Source organism: Pongo abelii, chromosome 10 (genome assembly GCF_028885655.2).
Source record: "Pongo abelii isolate AG06213 chromosome 10, NHGRI_mPonAbe1-v2.0_pri, whole genome shotgun sequence".
NCBI classification, from domain to species: domain Eukaryota; kingdom Metazoa; phylum Chordata; class Mammalia; order Primates; family Hominidae; genus Pongo; species Pongo abelii.
In genome coordinates this window covers 51,998,361-52,013,173 of record NC_071995.2, presented here as the reverse complement: position 1 = coordinate 52,013,173, position 14,813 = coordinate 51,998,361, and positions in this window count along the sequence as shown.

Sequence of the window (14,813 nt, the reverse complement as noted above, 5' to 3'; positions counted from 1 at the left end):
CACGTCCTGCTCTTTCTTTCTTTCTTTCTTTCTTTCTTTCTCTTTCTTTCCTTTTTTGACAGGGTCTTGATCTGTCACTCAGGCTGGAGTGCAGTGGTGCGATCTCAGCTCACTGCAGCCTCAGCCTCTGGGTCTCAAGCCATCCTCCTGCCTCAGCCTTCCTAGTAGCTGGGACTACATACGTGCTCCACTGTGCCCAGCTAATCACATCCTGGATTTTGGTCTTTATTTGGTAAATTTCTACTCATTCCTCAAGGCCTAGTTCAAATATCCCCTTGCTGGGCATTCTTTCCTCTAACACCCCCAGGAAGCATGTTTCTGTGCCCCCATGGACTTTGTACTCACCTCCTTTTTATGGCATTTATCCTGGGGCATTATCTATTCACAAATCAGTTCCCCCCAGCTCCACTAGAACTTGAGCATCACTAGGTCCGAGTCTGATTCTTACCCATCCTGGTACATACTGGGAATCCAATCTAGAGCTGCTTGGCCAAGGACCCACTGGTGCCTCAGCCCCAGATTGAGAGAAGTGGAGTCTCATGTCTGCCCCGGGCCTAGAACATGGCAGAGATGCCTCTGCCTGTTCAAAAACTGACTAGACAAGCCAGTTTTCTCATTCCCTCACTCCTGGGGTGAGCCTCTGCTTCCTTCCTCACTTCCCAGGAGATCAGCCATCCTTTCTTTCTCCTTGCTATTTGCTCCCTTCCCTGCTAGGGGGCAGGTACTCCAGAGTCTCTGGGTTCTGGGGACCTAAATATAAGTCTGATTCAGAGGTTTATTTCTTAAGAGCTCAGAAACCGATGGGAGGGGAGGCATCTCCCCTCTGCAGAGTCCCAAAGACTCCCCACTGATTCTTGGACCCCACTCCAAGTCAGCCTCCCCACCCCAGAATTTACCTAGTCCTTGCTTGTCTAGCCTGGGGCTTGGGGGCAAAATCATAAATTTGGGAGACAAGAGGCGAGATAAAGATCATTTGTTGAAAATGGTGTCATCAATCATTTGCTGGAGAGAATACATCTAAGAATTCCCCAAACCTGGGTGCTCAGATGCACCCCCTGAAGCTCCCTGTTATGCTCCCCTACCCCAATGTCCCTGGCCTCTCTGGTCAGCTCTTTTCCTGGGCTTGAGGTTGCCTGGTCATTTTTGTTTCATTCTTTCCAGTCTGCATTCTCAGAAAGCCCTCGGGCCCTTTCCTACCTTGGGAGGGTCTCAGGATGGAGAATTTCATCCCCCACCCTTCCCAGCCCACACTAATGATCATATTTCTGAAAGAGCCTGGAGGGGAGATTCCTAAACTCCTAGTTGCAGAGTTTCAGGCTGAGGATGAACAGATAATAATGGCTTGACAAATTAATTAATTATTTTATTAGCCTGAGTAATTATTAATCAGGTCATTAATCACCCAGTTGTGCACTATGAATAGTAATTATGTGGTTGGGGGTGGGGTACGACAGTGGTGGAGCAAGTTATGGTTTTAAGGTCTGGCAATGTATGGACCTTCTCTTGGTCCTAGGAAGATTTCAGAGGATTTATGGGCTCCATCTCTCCCCTCACCCTCACACCCATGCTTAGAGATTAGGAACAGAATGGGATCTACCTGGATCCTTTTGCAAAGGCAGACATAAATTTCATCCTTCCCCTCTTGACTTCCAGAGTTCAGACGGATGGAGAACATGGAGGCAGAGACATGTACATGGAGATGAAAGGAAAGTGAAGAGAACGTGCTCTTGTGAGTGTGTGTGTGCGAATGTGTGTATGTGTGAGTGTGAGTGTGTGTGTGAGTGTATGTGAGTGTGTGAATGTGTGTGAGTGTGCGAGTGTGTGAGAGTGTGTGTGAGTGCCTGAATGTGTGTGAGCATGTGTGAGTGTGTGTGTGTCAATGTGTGTGAGTGTGTGTGTGTGTGTATGTGTACCAGGGTGAGACTGAGAAACAATTCCTAAATGTGCCAGACGTCTCCACAGCCTCAATTTGACTGGTCATTTGATATAAGAGAGCAATGCTGGGATTCACTAAAAATTTTGCCTTTGAACCTGATGTTTTGGGAGGTATAGATGCCACCAGAAGCAAGGAAAAATAGAGGAGGCTGAGAACAGAGACAGGAGGAAGTGCAAGGTGAGACAGGAAATAAGGGGAAGAGGGAAGGAGGAAAAGTAGAATGGGCTCTTTACCTTTGAATTGACTTTATGTTTTTGTCTTGCTGGGATGGGTGGTATTCCCTTCTGGGCCTTCTTTTCCACACTCCCCATCGTACTCAGGACCTTCTCTTTCCTGAGATTTGGAGTGGGCTCCAGCTTCAGAATCTTTCTCCTTGAGCTATTTCCCAAGACCCTGTCCACTGCCCTGTAGGGTTGGAAGGAGGGGAGTGAGGATAAAAAGAGATGGTGAAATGATGGCAGGTTACACTCGTCCTTGACACCAGGAAATAATTCTTCAAGTCCCACCTCCATGCCTCCTACTGTTTGGAGATCCCATCAACTCATATCCCTGTGTGGTATCCCTTTGGATAACAGTAAACTCCTGCCTCTCAAGGTGCCCCTTTCCCCAGACCTCCTTTTCCCTGGGCCAGGTGCTCCCAGATCCCCTTCCTTCCACTGCTCACTTGGGGAGGGGGCACTGATCATGCTTTTCACCCCCCTGAGGCCCTCTGCTCATAGCCCCTTTTACTTTCTGTTTATGGTAAATTTCACCCTTTATTTACAGTGGGTCCCGCTTTGTTTATGACCTGCTTGAGGTCAGTTTTATTTCTGTATCTCCAGTTCCTCTCCCATGCACTGTTTGTTTATGCCTCCTCTTGTTGCCCCCTTTGCAGGCTCCTTCCCAAGACCCCACTCTGAGAGGGCGCAGGGGAAGGGGAAGGCCTGGATCTGAGAACCTGGGTCCTGCAGCTCCAGGATATGGTTGGGCTAAGGAGGGGGCTGAGGGGTGGCCGTGGCAACTCCATCTCCTGGGTCTTACATCAAATGACCAGTCAAATTGAGGCTGTGGAGAAATAGAAAGATACCTAGGAAGAGGAAGCAACTGGAGGTGGCCCCTGGGTCCTGAGAAGCCCTTGCAGAAATTGGCCAGGGAAGCGGCCCTCACATGCCCGATCCTACCTGTTTGGGGCTCAGGCTGCTGTGAGAATATGGAACCTCCATGCTCCTCAGGCCCCAGTCCTTGCAGGCCTGTCCACTGGGCATCCCTGTTCAGTGTATCCTCTCAGCAGAGCTCTGGGGGCAGGGCAGGGGGTCAGACTCAGGGGCAGCTCCTGACATGACAGAGCCTGCCATGAGATAAACATGGGGCCTGGAACCCAGCCTCTTGTTTGGAATTCTTGGTGGTTGGGGAGGGTGGTATGGGGAGGGAGCGGTTGGTGGGAAAATGAGTGGAGTGGGGAGAGCAGACCTCATGGAGGGTCCGTGAGTGCTGAAAGAGGAGACCATAGCCTGGCGGCCCTTAACGTCACTCAGGGACTTGTTGCTAATGGCTCTGGGGAAAGGGCTAGCATCCAAACTCCCTTGAGATTGACTTACCCTCTTATGAAATCACCCAGCACCACCTCTGAGTAAGCACCTGGTGGGCACTGGGGAGGGAAGAACGGAGGATGGAAAGAGCTGTGGATTCTCAGCACCTTAGGGTAGTGCAGCAGCGCTCACAAATTCTTCCTCTCTGACTTCCACCTCCCTCTCTAAGGGATGGGGGCGTAGGGAGGGTGGAGTGAGAGTGGCCGAGATTTCTTGCTCTTCCCTCCAGATTCTCCCTGGGAGTTGTTCATCTTCAGCCAGGTTCTGAGCGTTATCTAGAAGACACTCCAGGGAACTAGCTCCAGCTCTGTGGGAGCCTTATCTTGCCTGCAGACAGACTCAATTAACCTCTTCTCGCCCTCAGTGCATGTGTGGAGGGCATCTTCCTCCCATCCCTGGTGGCCGTCCTTTCTTTTTCTTTTTCTTTTTCTTTTCTTTTTTTTTTTTTTTTTGAGATGGAGTCTCACACTGTCGCCCAGGCTGGAGTGCAGTGGCGCGACCTCGGCTCACTGCAACCTCCGTCTCCCAGGTTCAGGCCATTCTCCTGCCTCAGCCTCCTAAGTAGCTGGGACTACAGGTGCCCGCCACCATGCCTGGCTAATTTTTTGTATTTTTTTAGTAGAGACGGGGTTTCACCATATTAGTCAAGATGGTCTCGATCTCCTGACCTCGTGATCCACCTGCCTCAGCCTCCCAAAGTGCTGGGATTACAGGCGTGAGCCACCGCGCCCGGCCTGGCCCTCCTTTCTGTATGTCTCTAGGGGCATCCCAGATATTCCTCCATCTCCATGTCCTCCCCCTCCCCAGTATTTATCAGGCTAGGACACCTCTGGAAAGGAGGTGTCTTCTATTTTCTCTTGCTCCTTTCCCTTAAGCTAACCCTGCCCTGCATCCCTGCTAAGCCCTTCTTAGGATCTTCCCTTCATCTCTCTTCTTCCATTCATCCTTTCCTTAGAACACAGGCATTCTATGGCCAGGCGCAGTGGCTCACTCCTGTAATCAATTCCAGCACTTTGGCAGGCTGATGCCGGCAGATCACTTGAGGTCAGGAGTTCGAGACTAGGCTGGCCAACATGGCAAAACCCTGTCTCTACTAAAAAATACAATAATTAGCTGGGCGTGGTGGCGCGCACCTGTAATCCAAGCTACTCGGGAGGCTGAGGCAGGAGAATCGCTTGAACCTGGGAGGCGGAGGTTGCAGTGAGCTGAGATTGCGCCGCTGCACACCAGCCTGAGCGACAGAGTGAAACTCCGTCCCCAAAACAACAACAACAACAACAACAAAACACACACACACACACAAAACACAGGCACTCTAGTTTCTGACTCCTACTCCAAAACCTCTCTGGGGCCTATTGTCTACGGTTCTTTTATGGATTTCACAGTGGTACCTCTTCTCCACTCCGTCCAAAGCCTCAGCTTTGCAGGCTGCAGAGGGGAGAAGAATGTGCAGTTCTTCCCATTGCCAGCAGAGGGCAACACACACACAAAACCAGGCAGAAGGGTGGGGAGGTAGGTGGAGAGGCCTGGGGTGGGACCACCCTATTGAGAGGTGGGACAGAGGACACTTGGGAGCAGGATTAGCGAAAAATTTCTAGGACCATTAAGTGGGGTGGGAATCTCTAGTTTTTTGCCTTATTTACAAACTCTGTAATAGCTAATAATATCAGCTACGTTTTTTTTGGTTTTTGTTTTTGTTTTGTTTTTGTTTTTGTTTTTGTTTTTTCTGAAATGGAGTCTTGCTCTGTTGCCTGGGCTGGAGTGCAGTGGCACGATCTTGGCTCACTGCAACCTCCGCCTCCCAGGATCAAGCAGTTCTCCTGCCTCAGCCTCCCAAGTAGCTACAGGAGGGACTACAGGCTAATTTTTGTATTTTTAGTAGAGATGAGGTTTCACCATATTGGCCAGGCTGTTCTTGAACTCCTGACCTTAGGTGATCCTCCCGCCTCGGCCTCCCAAAGTGCTGCGATTACAGGTGTGAGCCACTGCACCTGGCACAATATCAGCTACAATTTGAGGCAGGCACTTTATATATAATATGCCAAATTCTCGGCTGGGCACAGTGGCTCACGCCTGTAATCCCAGCACTTTGGGAGGTCAAAGCAGGTGGATCACGAGGTCAGGCGTTTGAGACCAGCCTGGCCAACATGGTGAAACTCCTAAAAATACAAAAATTACCTGGGCGTGGTGGTGCGCGCCTGTAATCCCAGCTACTCGGGAGGCTGAGGCAGGAGAATCACTTGAACTCGGCAGGCGGAGGTTGCAGTGAGCCAAGATTGGGCCACTGCACTCCAGCCTGGGCAAAAAAGTGAGACTCCATCTGAAAAAAAATTTTATATATATATATATGTATATATATGTCAAATTCTCAAAATAACCATGAGGAACTATTATGTCCATTTTACAGAAGAGTAAACTGAGGCTGAGGAATGTCAAATCATGCTAAATCATGTGCCCAAGATCACACAGCCAGGAACTGGCAGAGGTGGGATTCAGTGGTCCTTTCGAGGTGGCCCATGCCTGGGGGAGTCAGCCCCCTCCCTCCCAGGCTCGATGTAAGGAGCCTGGAAGGGGCCCTTGTGGTGCCCAGGCGGCCCCCTCCTTCTGGCACCCAGCAGGGTTCAAAGGAGGGGCTGGGAAGCTGGGCGGGGGACATCTGCCTCCACAAGCCTCCCCCAGCCTGGCCAGATGCCTTTGGGGCCTGGAGACAAGGGGCAGAGAATGGGGCTGCCATAAACAGTGTCCGGCTGCACCACGAGGCTGTAAAACCAGCCCAGCAGAGCTGGAATGTGGAGGGATCTAGGAAGGATTTTCCGGTGGGTCTGGCCTGATAGCATCTTTGGGGCCTGGGGTCAAAAGGGAGCCCACCTCCCTTCCCTCCCTCTTCCCAGCCATCCTGCTACCCTCTCTTTTCCCCTTCCCCCACCTCCTTTCCGCCCACTTCTCCCCCCATCTTCCTCCTCTCTTCTAGAGACTTCTGTCATGTTTCTGTAGCTGTGTCTAAGTGTCTCCACCCCTACTTGGTCTCTCTTGGCCCCTTCTTCTCTGGGACGTGGCGCAGCACCCACTTGAATCTGTTGGCTGTGTAACTTTGGGGCTCCTCTGCCTTATTCCCCCTCATCTGTAAAATGGGGAAAAATGTGGCACCTATCTCAGAGGCTAGATGAGGTAAGATCTGTAAAGCACTTAGGACAGTGCCTGAGTCATATTAAATACGATCTAATTGTCTGTTGATGTAATAAATATCAGTGTGTCTGTTTATTCCGGTTTCTCTTCCCTGCAGAGAGATCTGGGTCAGCTGGTGGGCTTTCCTCTGCTTATTCCTTCTCACAACCTTCACTTGGGTCCAGGAGGCGGTTGGTGGTGTGACTCTAAGGACAGGATGAATGCTGGACATCCCACCTCCCACCAGGCCAGGCCCCCAAGTCTAGCTTTGCCGACCAGGCTGCCATCCCTTCTCTGGCCAGCAGGGGGAAGCAGATGCCCGGACTGTGACCTCCAGGAAGGGGTGTGCGCTCACCTGGCCCTGCTGAAGGCCGAGGAGGGCGATGGGAATGGCCCAGTGGTTGTGTGTCTAGGTTAATTCCCAGATGCTTCGCTCCTGCTCCTGCGCTTCCGTGTGTGAGGATGAGGTGGGGAAGGGGTGTCTTGCCTTGTTACCCATGTTGTGACATGTACAGGGGCAGTTGTGTGGTTTAGAAGGTACCAGGACCACCAAATCAGCGTCCTGTGGCCCCAAAGGACTCAGAGATTGTCTAATGGGCCAATCCCCTTATCTTCAGCTGGGGAGACCGAGCCCAGGGAGGGCAACGTGCTTGTTCAGGCTTGCACGGTGAGCTCGTGGCCGAGCTTTCAGACACTTACTGCACCACTCTTACTGGTGTGCGTCTGTGAGTTGATGAGAAGTGGGTGTGTCTGCTGTAACACACAGAAACCCAGGTCTCAGAACAAGTGCCTGCTTCCCCCCACCTCCACTGCTGGGGCTAACTCCTGGAAGAGGCCTTGTCCTCCCCTTCTCTGGCTTCCCTGTCTCTGCACCAGCCTCTTCCTCATGGCCCAACTGACCAGCTGAATGAAGGATATTCACTTCCTTCCCTAGAATCTAGGTGTCTGGAGATTGGGGCTCTTGTAATGATAGTGAAAGCTGCTGTGATTACTATTGTGGCCAACCTTTGCAGACTAGTCATTGCCATGCATCAGATCATTTAACTACTTAATCCCGCATCAATCTTTCAAGGGAGGCACTCTAGCTATTCTCATTGTACCCATCAGGAAATTGAGGCACAGAAAGGTCGAGCACCTTGTCCAAGACTGCACAGCCAGCAGGCAACCAGGCCGTCCCAACCCAGCGATGAGTACTAAGCAGGATGGATCCCATGCGATGGTGCTAGCCATACCCCCAGTAACCACCTCTGGCTGCTTGTGGAATGCTCAGCATGTGCCCAGCACTTCTCATTTGATCTTGGCTGCTCACAATAACCCTGTGGCATATGTTTTATCTCCACTTTGCAGATGAATGAACAGAAGCTCAGCTAGTAAGCAGAACGGCCAGGCCTCTATCGGAGCTCTGGGGGGCTCTATGTTAAACCCATGCACTTAATCATCCACTGGTCTGGTGCTCTCAAACTTCACATCACCTTAGGATTTGTCAAAATGCAGATTCTGACTCAGTAGGTCTGGGGGAAGGGCCTGAGATGCTGCATTTCCTTTTTCCTTTCCCACGTTTTCTTTCTTTTTTTGGAGATGGAGTCTCATTCTTGTCACCCAGGCTGGAGTGCAGTGGTGTGACCTCAGCTCACTGCAACCTCCGCCTCCCGGGTTCAAGTGATTCTCCTGCCTCAGCCTCCCGAGTAGCTGGGATTACAGGGGTGCGCCACCACCACTGAGGCACCTGGGAGCAGGCTGCACTCCTTTTGTTGGCCTCATCCTGTTTGTCTGGGGTTCTCCCTCCTTCTTCCCCACCTCCTCTTCTTCTTGCTGTCTCTACTCTCCCAGCCCTGGCATTTCATCTCATCTCTGTTCTCTGGTTGACTCTGTTCCCAGCCCTCCAGGACTCAGAGTCACAGGTATGATTTTGAATGGTCATTGACCAGTTGCATGGCCAGCTCCACTCTCCCTTTCTCCAGCTCAATCCGACCTTCCCATGACCTGAGCCTGGCTTTCTTCAGCAGGAGACCTTCAGGGCAGACAACACTCAGAGGCTGACAGAGGGGGGACCTTCCTGTCCGAGAGGTCCTAGAACAGGAAAGTGGGTCTCATCCAGGCTGTGAGGATGGACCTTCTGCAGGAGCCAAACTGGATGGGGGCCTCTAGAACCTCCCCCCTGCATTCAGTGGCAGCATTCAGATTAATCTCTCTCCTGGCCTTCAGCTGGGAGTGCAGTGGAGTGTTCACAACGCTTGGTCTTTTCATGCCAATGATACTGTCTGTCCTTCTGGGAGGTCCGCTGGCCTCACATTTACCTGGAGAATGAGCTGCTCGTCAAGTTGCTTACCAGGGCAACCACATCACAGAGCAGGCGTGCAGAGCTGGGTCCTGCAGCTCTCCTGGCCCCGGATGGGGCTCAGGTGGCTGAGGGAATGAAGATATCCCAGCTCTCAGCTGGGACTCAGACTGGAGAAAATAGGAGCAAGCAGCTCTCTTCCTAGTGTTTTCCTGGGTACTTTAGGAAAGTTCCTGCCCCCTGGGTGGAGACCCGATAGTTGTTCATCCCACAAATGCCTACTGAGCACTGCCTATGTGTGAGGTGCTCTGATGGCCATCAGAGCTTGAGCCCACCTCAGGTCTTGGTGACTGAAAGAGGAGGGCTCTGTCCATGGGCCGGAGAGTGGGAGGGAGGTCCCAGCAGCACCAGACAGAGAGGAAAGGCCAGACAGACCTTTTCTGGAGTCAGGAGCTGAGGAAGCATGGAGGAGGAGTGAGATGCCTCCCTGCCCTCTCTAACTAACCCCCTCCTGCACATGGGGGGTCCGGTCTGTAGATGGTGAGCTGGGCAGGTTGCTCTCTCTGCCTCTCCTGGCCTCATTTCTGTGCTTTGAAATATGACAGCATGAGGCTAAGCCAGGAGTTCTCAGGAGATGACTTAAAAGCACCTGGGAGCATTACAATTCTGATTCCTCGACCCCTCTGATCTAAGTGCTCTGAGGTCCTGGGGTCAGGACCTACCATTTGTTCCCCTAAGCCCTGCCTGATTCTAATGGGCAGCCAGGTGATGGGTAGTGGAGGCAGAAGGCTGGAGGACCTCCTACAACCCCTCCTGAAGGCTAAGGGAGCACCCAGGGCCCTTCCTGCTCTGTCAGGCTGCAGTTTGGGGGAAGCCACTGTGCTTGAGTTTTTATAGTGCTAGGCACTGAGTGGCGTTCATTTAGACCCCAGGCAGGTACTTACTATCCCCATTGTGGGAAGGAAACTGAAGCCCAGAAAGGTAAGTGGAACAACCCTGAGCTTTTTATTTATTTTTTATTTTCATTTATTTATTTATTTTTATTTTTTGAGACAGAGTTTTGCACTTGTCACCTAGCCTGGAGTATGATGGTGTGATCTCTGCTCACTGCAACCTCTGCCTCCCGGGTTCAAGCAATTCTCCTGCCTCAGCCTCCTGAGTAGCTGGGATTGCAGGTGCCTGCCACCACGCCCAGCTAATTTTTGTATTTTCAGTAGAGACGGGGATTCCCCATGTTGGCCAGGCTGGTCTCGAACTCCTGACCTCAGGTGATCCACCCACCTCGGCCTCCCAAAGTGCTGGGATTACAGGTGTGAGCCACCGACCGCACCCGGCCAATCCTAAACTTTTAAAATCTTAGATCCCCACCACTGCAGGTCTATAGCCTTTTTCTCCACTTTCTCTGCGTTGGTTTCTCTTCTCTTGACGGACAAGACACTTTCTTTTTCCATCTCCTGTGCTCTTACCTACCTCTTCCTCTCTTCTCCCTCTAATCTCCAGAGAAGGTGCTTATCAACTATTTTCTGAGAAGTCCTCCCTGTCGTCTGTCCCAAGTTTCTTCTCCAAGGAGAATCCATATTCCCTGGTCTCCCCTTGTAGGTGGGGAGGAGAGAGCTCTGCAGACATTGCCTCTGACTGTCACTGCTGTTCCTGGCCCCCCTGGCCTCCTGCTCCCTTCTTCTCATCTATCACCAGTTTTTGCCCTTCCTTCCTCTTCAGAATTCTTTGTTTGGTTTATAACAGAGGTAAAAAGCCAGAGTAATTAATTCCCAGAGAGAAATCCTCTCCAATTCCAGCAGGAAGGATTGAGGCTAGATGCCTGGAAAAACTTCCAAATAGCCAAAGTGAGTAGTTCTGAATAAGGGTGTGGATCCAAGGGGAAAGACTGGTCTCTCTCCAGGCTTATAATCCTCTTCTTCTTCCTGGTCCCCCTTTTCACATGCCCACAAACCCCTGCTAGGGTGACTTTGTGCCCATCCCCTGACCTGTTGATGAGTGCTGCCAGGGGGTCAGAGGTCATGGGCTCCTCAGGGCCACACTGATGCTGAAGGATGGGTTGGGGCACCCTCCTACCCTGGCCTTGCCCATTGTCCCTGCTCTGGGCCCTGTGGCCTCACCATCCACTCCAACCGTCCCTCATCTTCTCAGGATGGGGGTCTCCTGAGCTTGGAGGGTCTGTGTGTGGGAGATCTGAGGGTGTGCCGTGTCCATCTGTGGAGCCAGCCATGTGTGTGGCTGTGCATGGGGTGAAGGCATACCTGGGGGTCTCGGTGTGCCTTTGCCTCAGCCCTTGCCCCAGAGCTCCAGAAGGCCCCTCTGGTCTCTATCCTGCCTCTGGCCCTGGGGTCAGCTGGTAGGTGGGATGAGTTGGTGAGTGCACAAGCTTGGGAGAGCCACTGACACTATGAGGTAGGCACGCCGACACCTAAGGCTTCCCCGATGTTGCACTGAATGCCCTCAGGCCCCAGGCCAGCTCTGCTGTCCACTATCTGGCTAAATGGGCCCTTACCAACCAGGCCCACCCTTCTGAAAGTAGGCACTGGTGGAGGATTGAAGGGCTGTGTTGGGGACCTTTTGGCTGTTCCTTCTAAGGGCTCCTAGTCTGCCTCCCTCCAGGAGCTCTGGAGTGGTGGGTTTCGACATGGGCTGAATCCATCGGTCCCATCTGCACCCTCCATTGCAGGTCCAGAATTATTCTATAGTGGGTCAGTTCCTGACCCCTCTCTCCACACCTTTGTTTTTTTTTTTTTTTTTTGAGACGGAGTCTCTCTCTGTCGCCCAGGCTGGAGTGTGGTGGCGCGATCTCAGCTCACACTGCAAGCTCTGCCTCCCAGGTTCACACCATTCTCCTGCCTCAGCCTCCCGAGTAGCTGGAACTACAGGCACCCACCACCACGCCTGCTAATTTTTTGTATTTTTAGTAGAGACAGGGTTTCACCGTGTTAGCCAGGATGGTTTTGATCTCCTGACCTCATAATCTGCCCGCCTTGGCCTCCCAAAGTGCTGGGATTACAGGCGTGGGCCACCGCGCCCGGCCCACACCTTTGTTTTTATTTTAATTTTATTTTTTGAGACAGGGTCTTGCTCTGTCAATCAGACTGGAGTGTAGTGGCTTGATTACGATTCACTGCAGCCTCGACCTCCTAGACTCAAGTGATCCTTCTGCCTTGGCCTCCCACGTAGCTGGGACCACAGGTGCACCCACCATGCTTAGCTTTTTTTTTTTTTTTTTTTGGTAGAGATGAGGTCTCATGTTGTTGCCCAAGCTGGTCTCGAACTCTTGGGCTCAAGCAGTCCTCCCACCCTGGCCTCCCAAAGTGTTGGGATTACAGAAGTTAGCCACTGCGCTTAGCCTTTATTGAACTCCTGACCTCAAGTGATCTTCCAGCTTCAGTCTCCCAAAATGCTGAGATTATAGATGTGAGCCACTGTGCCCAACTCTTCCCATATATTTGAAGAAGGATGTTTGTTTGTTTGTTTGTTTGTTTTTTGAGACGCAGTCTCACGCTATTGCCCAGGCTGGAGTATAGTGGCGTGGTCTTGGCTCACTGCAATCTCCACCTCCTGGGTTCAGGCAATTCTCCTGCCTCAGCCTCCTAAGTAGCTGGGATTACAGGTGTGCACCAGTACGCATGGCTAATTTTTGTGTTTTTAGTAGAGACAAGGTTTCACCATGTTTGCCAGGCTGGTCTCAAACTCCTGACCTCAAGTGATCTGCCCGCCTTGGCCTCCTAAAGTGCTGGGATTACAGGCGTGACGGCGCCTGGCCTGAAGAGGAGTTTTAAAAATGATTCAAGTTCACGTACAGAACATTATCATTGCATTTGGTTCTTTCCACACTTCTTTAAGGTAAAATGGTGGGCCAGAGGGAGTTTTACTTACTTTTTTTTTTTTTTTTTTTGAGACGGTGTCTGTTGCCTAGGCTGGAGTGCGGTGGCATGATCTCAGCTTGCTGCAACCTCCGCCTCCCTGGTTCAAGCGATTCTCCTGCCTCCTGAGTAGCTGGGACAGTCACGTGCCACCACGTCCAGCTAATTTTTGTATTTTTAGTAGAGACGGGGTTTCACCGTGTTAGCCAGGATGGTCTCGATCTCCTGACCTTGTGATCCGCCTGCCTCGGCCTCCCAAAGTGCTGGGATTACAGGTGTGAGCCACCGTGCCAGGCTTTTTCTTCCTTTCAATGAATGAGGTCACTGAGGCTCTGCGGGGAGGTGTGCCCAGGGTCACTAGCTGGAGAGCGGCAGATTAGGAACAGAATGGGGTTAGCCTGTGTCCTCTTCCAGTGCTCCTTCTGGGCCCTACTCCTTCCTGATCAGGTCTCCTCGGGGCTGGGGCTGCCGATTTGGCCTCTCACAGAAGGTGGGGCCCTGGGTTCCCTGTCCTCTGCATCAGCAACCCTGGGCCCCAGCTCTAAGCACGGGTGTGGTGGTGGGAGGTGGAACTGCCTGTCCTGCCTCTGCATGGCCACAAGGGGGCTCCAGGACCAGGTTTTTCTTTTTGCTGGAGCTGCAAGAGTTCCCAGCAATCCCAGCACCCTGAGCTTTTCTGGAAGTGCCGATTATCCTTCTGAAGCTGCCACTGAAGGGTCTCTGCCAGGCTGGGAGGCCACCAGAAAGGGCGCAGCCTTTGCACTTTATAATCCTATTCCAGAAGTAACTCCCTTCGCTCGGCTAGGAAGTCCTTCCAGTTGTCTACCCTCCATTTCTACTGCTACAAGCAGGGAGAGATGAGGCTGAGTGAGCCACTCTTCTGTCTTTGCATTACTACTCCCCTACCCAAGGCTTGAAGGGAAGTACTTGTTCTTGTCCCCATTCCCTGACCATTAGAGCTCAGACTGCTCTCCTGTCACTGCTAAGGGCTGGATAGACAGCAGCAGGAAAGATGTAAGTTAGACATCAGGAAGGACTTCCTGACAGAGAAGGCCATGGGCTGCTGGGTTTGAGTATCTGAGGAAGGCTGAACAAAGAGAAGTTGGCTGTTTATCTGGGGTGAGGCTCTGGGAAAAGTCCTCTGTGCTCCACACCCCGCAGCTATACATCCCTAGAGATGGGGAGTGGGGCCTGGGTACAGTTATTTGCTACTGTGTCTCTCCGAACCTCAGGGAACCACAGATATTGCAGGCTCCTTGGGCTTCTGGGATGGGGAACTTGGGCTTCTGGGATGGGGGCTTACAAAGGGGTGGAAAGGAAAACACCTGAGCCACTCCCTCCCTTGGCTGGTGACCCAAGGCAGAGGGAAGGATGACATGATGGAACAGTTTTCTGCATCTACTTCAGTTGGCTTTCAGAGCCCCTGTGAGGTCTTCAGCTTCTTAGGTTATTATCAACCTACTGGGCAAAGACTGAGTCATGCAGGTGGGGTGCTTCTTGTGGCAGGTGGGGTGCTTCTTGCGGCAGGAGATGACGCTGCGCAGGATATGAAGGAGTCTGGTCCCTTCTGTTTTCTGCACCTTGACTTTCCAAGTGGGACATGAAATGTCATCTGCCTCTTTTTCCCATCTGTCTTCAATGCTGAGGGGACCCTGGGGTCAAGGGAAGAGCAGGCCTTTGGAGTCAGACCCTACCTGTTGGAGCCGCATGGTGGACCACTCTGTCTCAGTCCCTGCATCAGAAGGGAAGGGTGGAATAAGAACTCCTACTTCCCAGGGCTGTGGTGAGCTTCGGGAGATGGCAGATGTGAAAGGGCCTCTGGCGGGGGTGGGGGAAGCACAGCACAGCAGGTGCTCCCTGCCTAGACCCCTTTGTTCCTGGAGAAGGGGAGATGTGTCCATTTCCCAGATTGGAACATGGTGGCAGGAATGATACTAAGTCTCAAGGCCAGGATCTCTGCTGGACATGCTCCAGAGTCAAAAGTTTGGCCTCCTGCT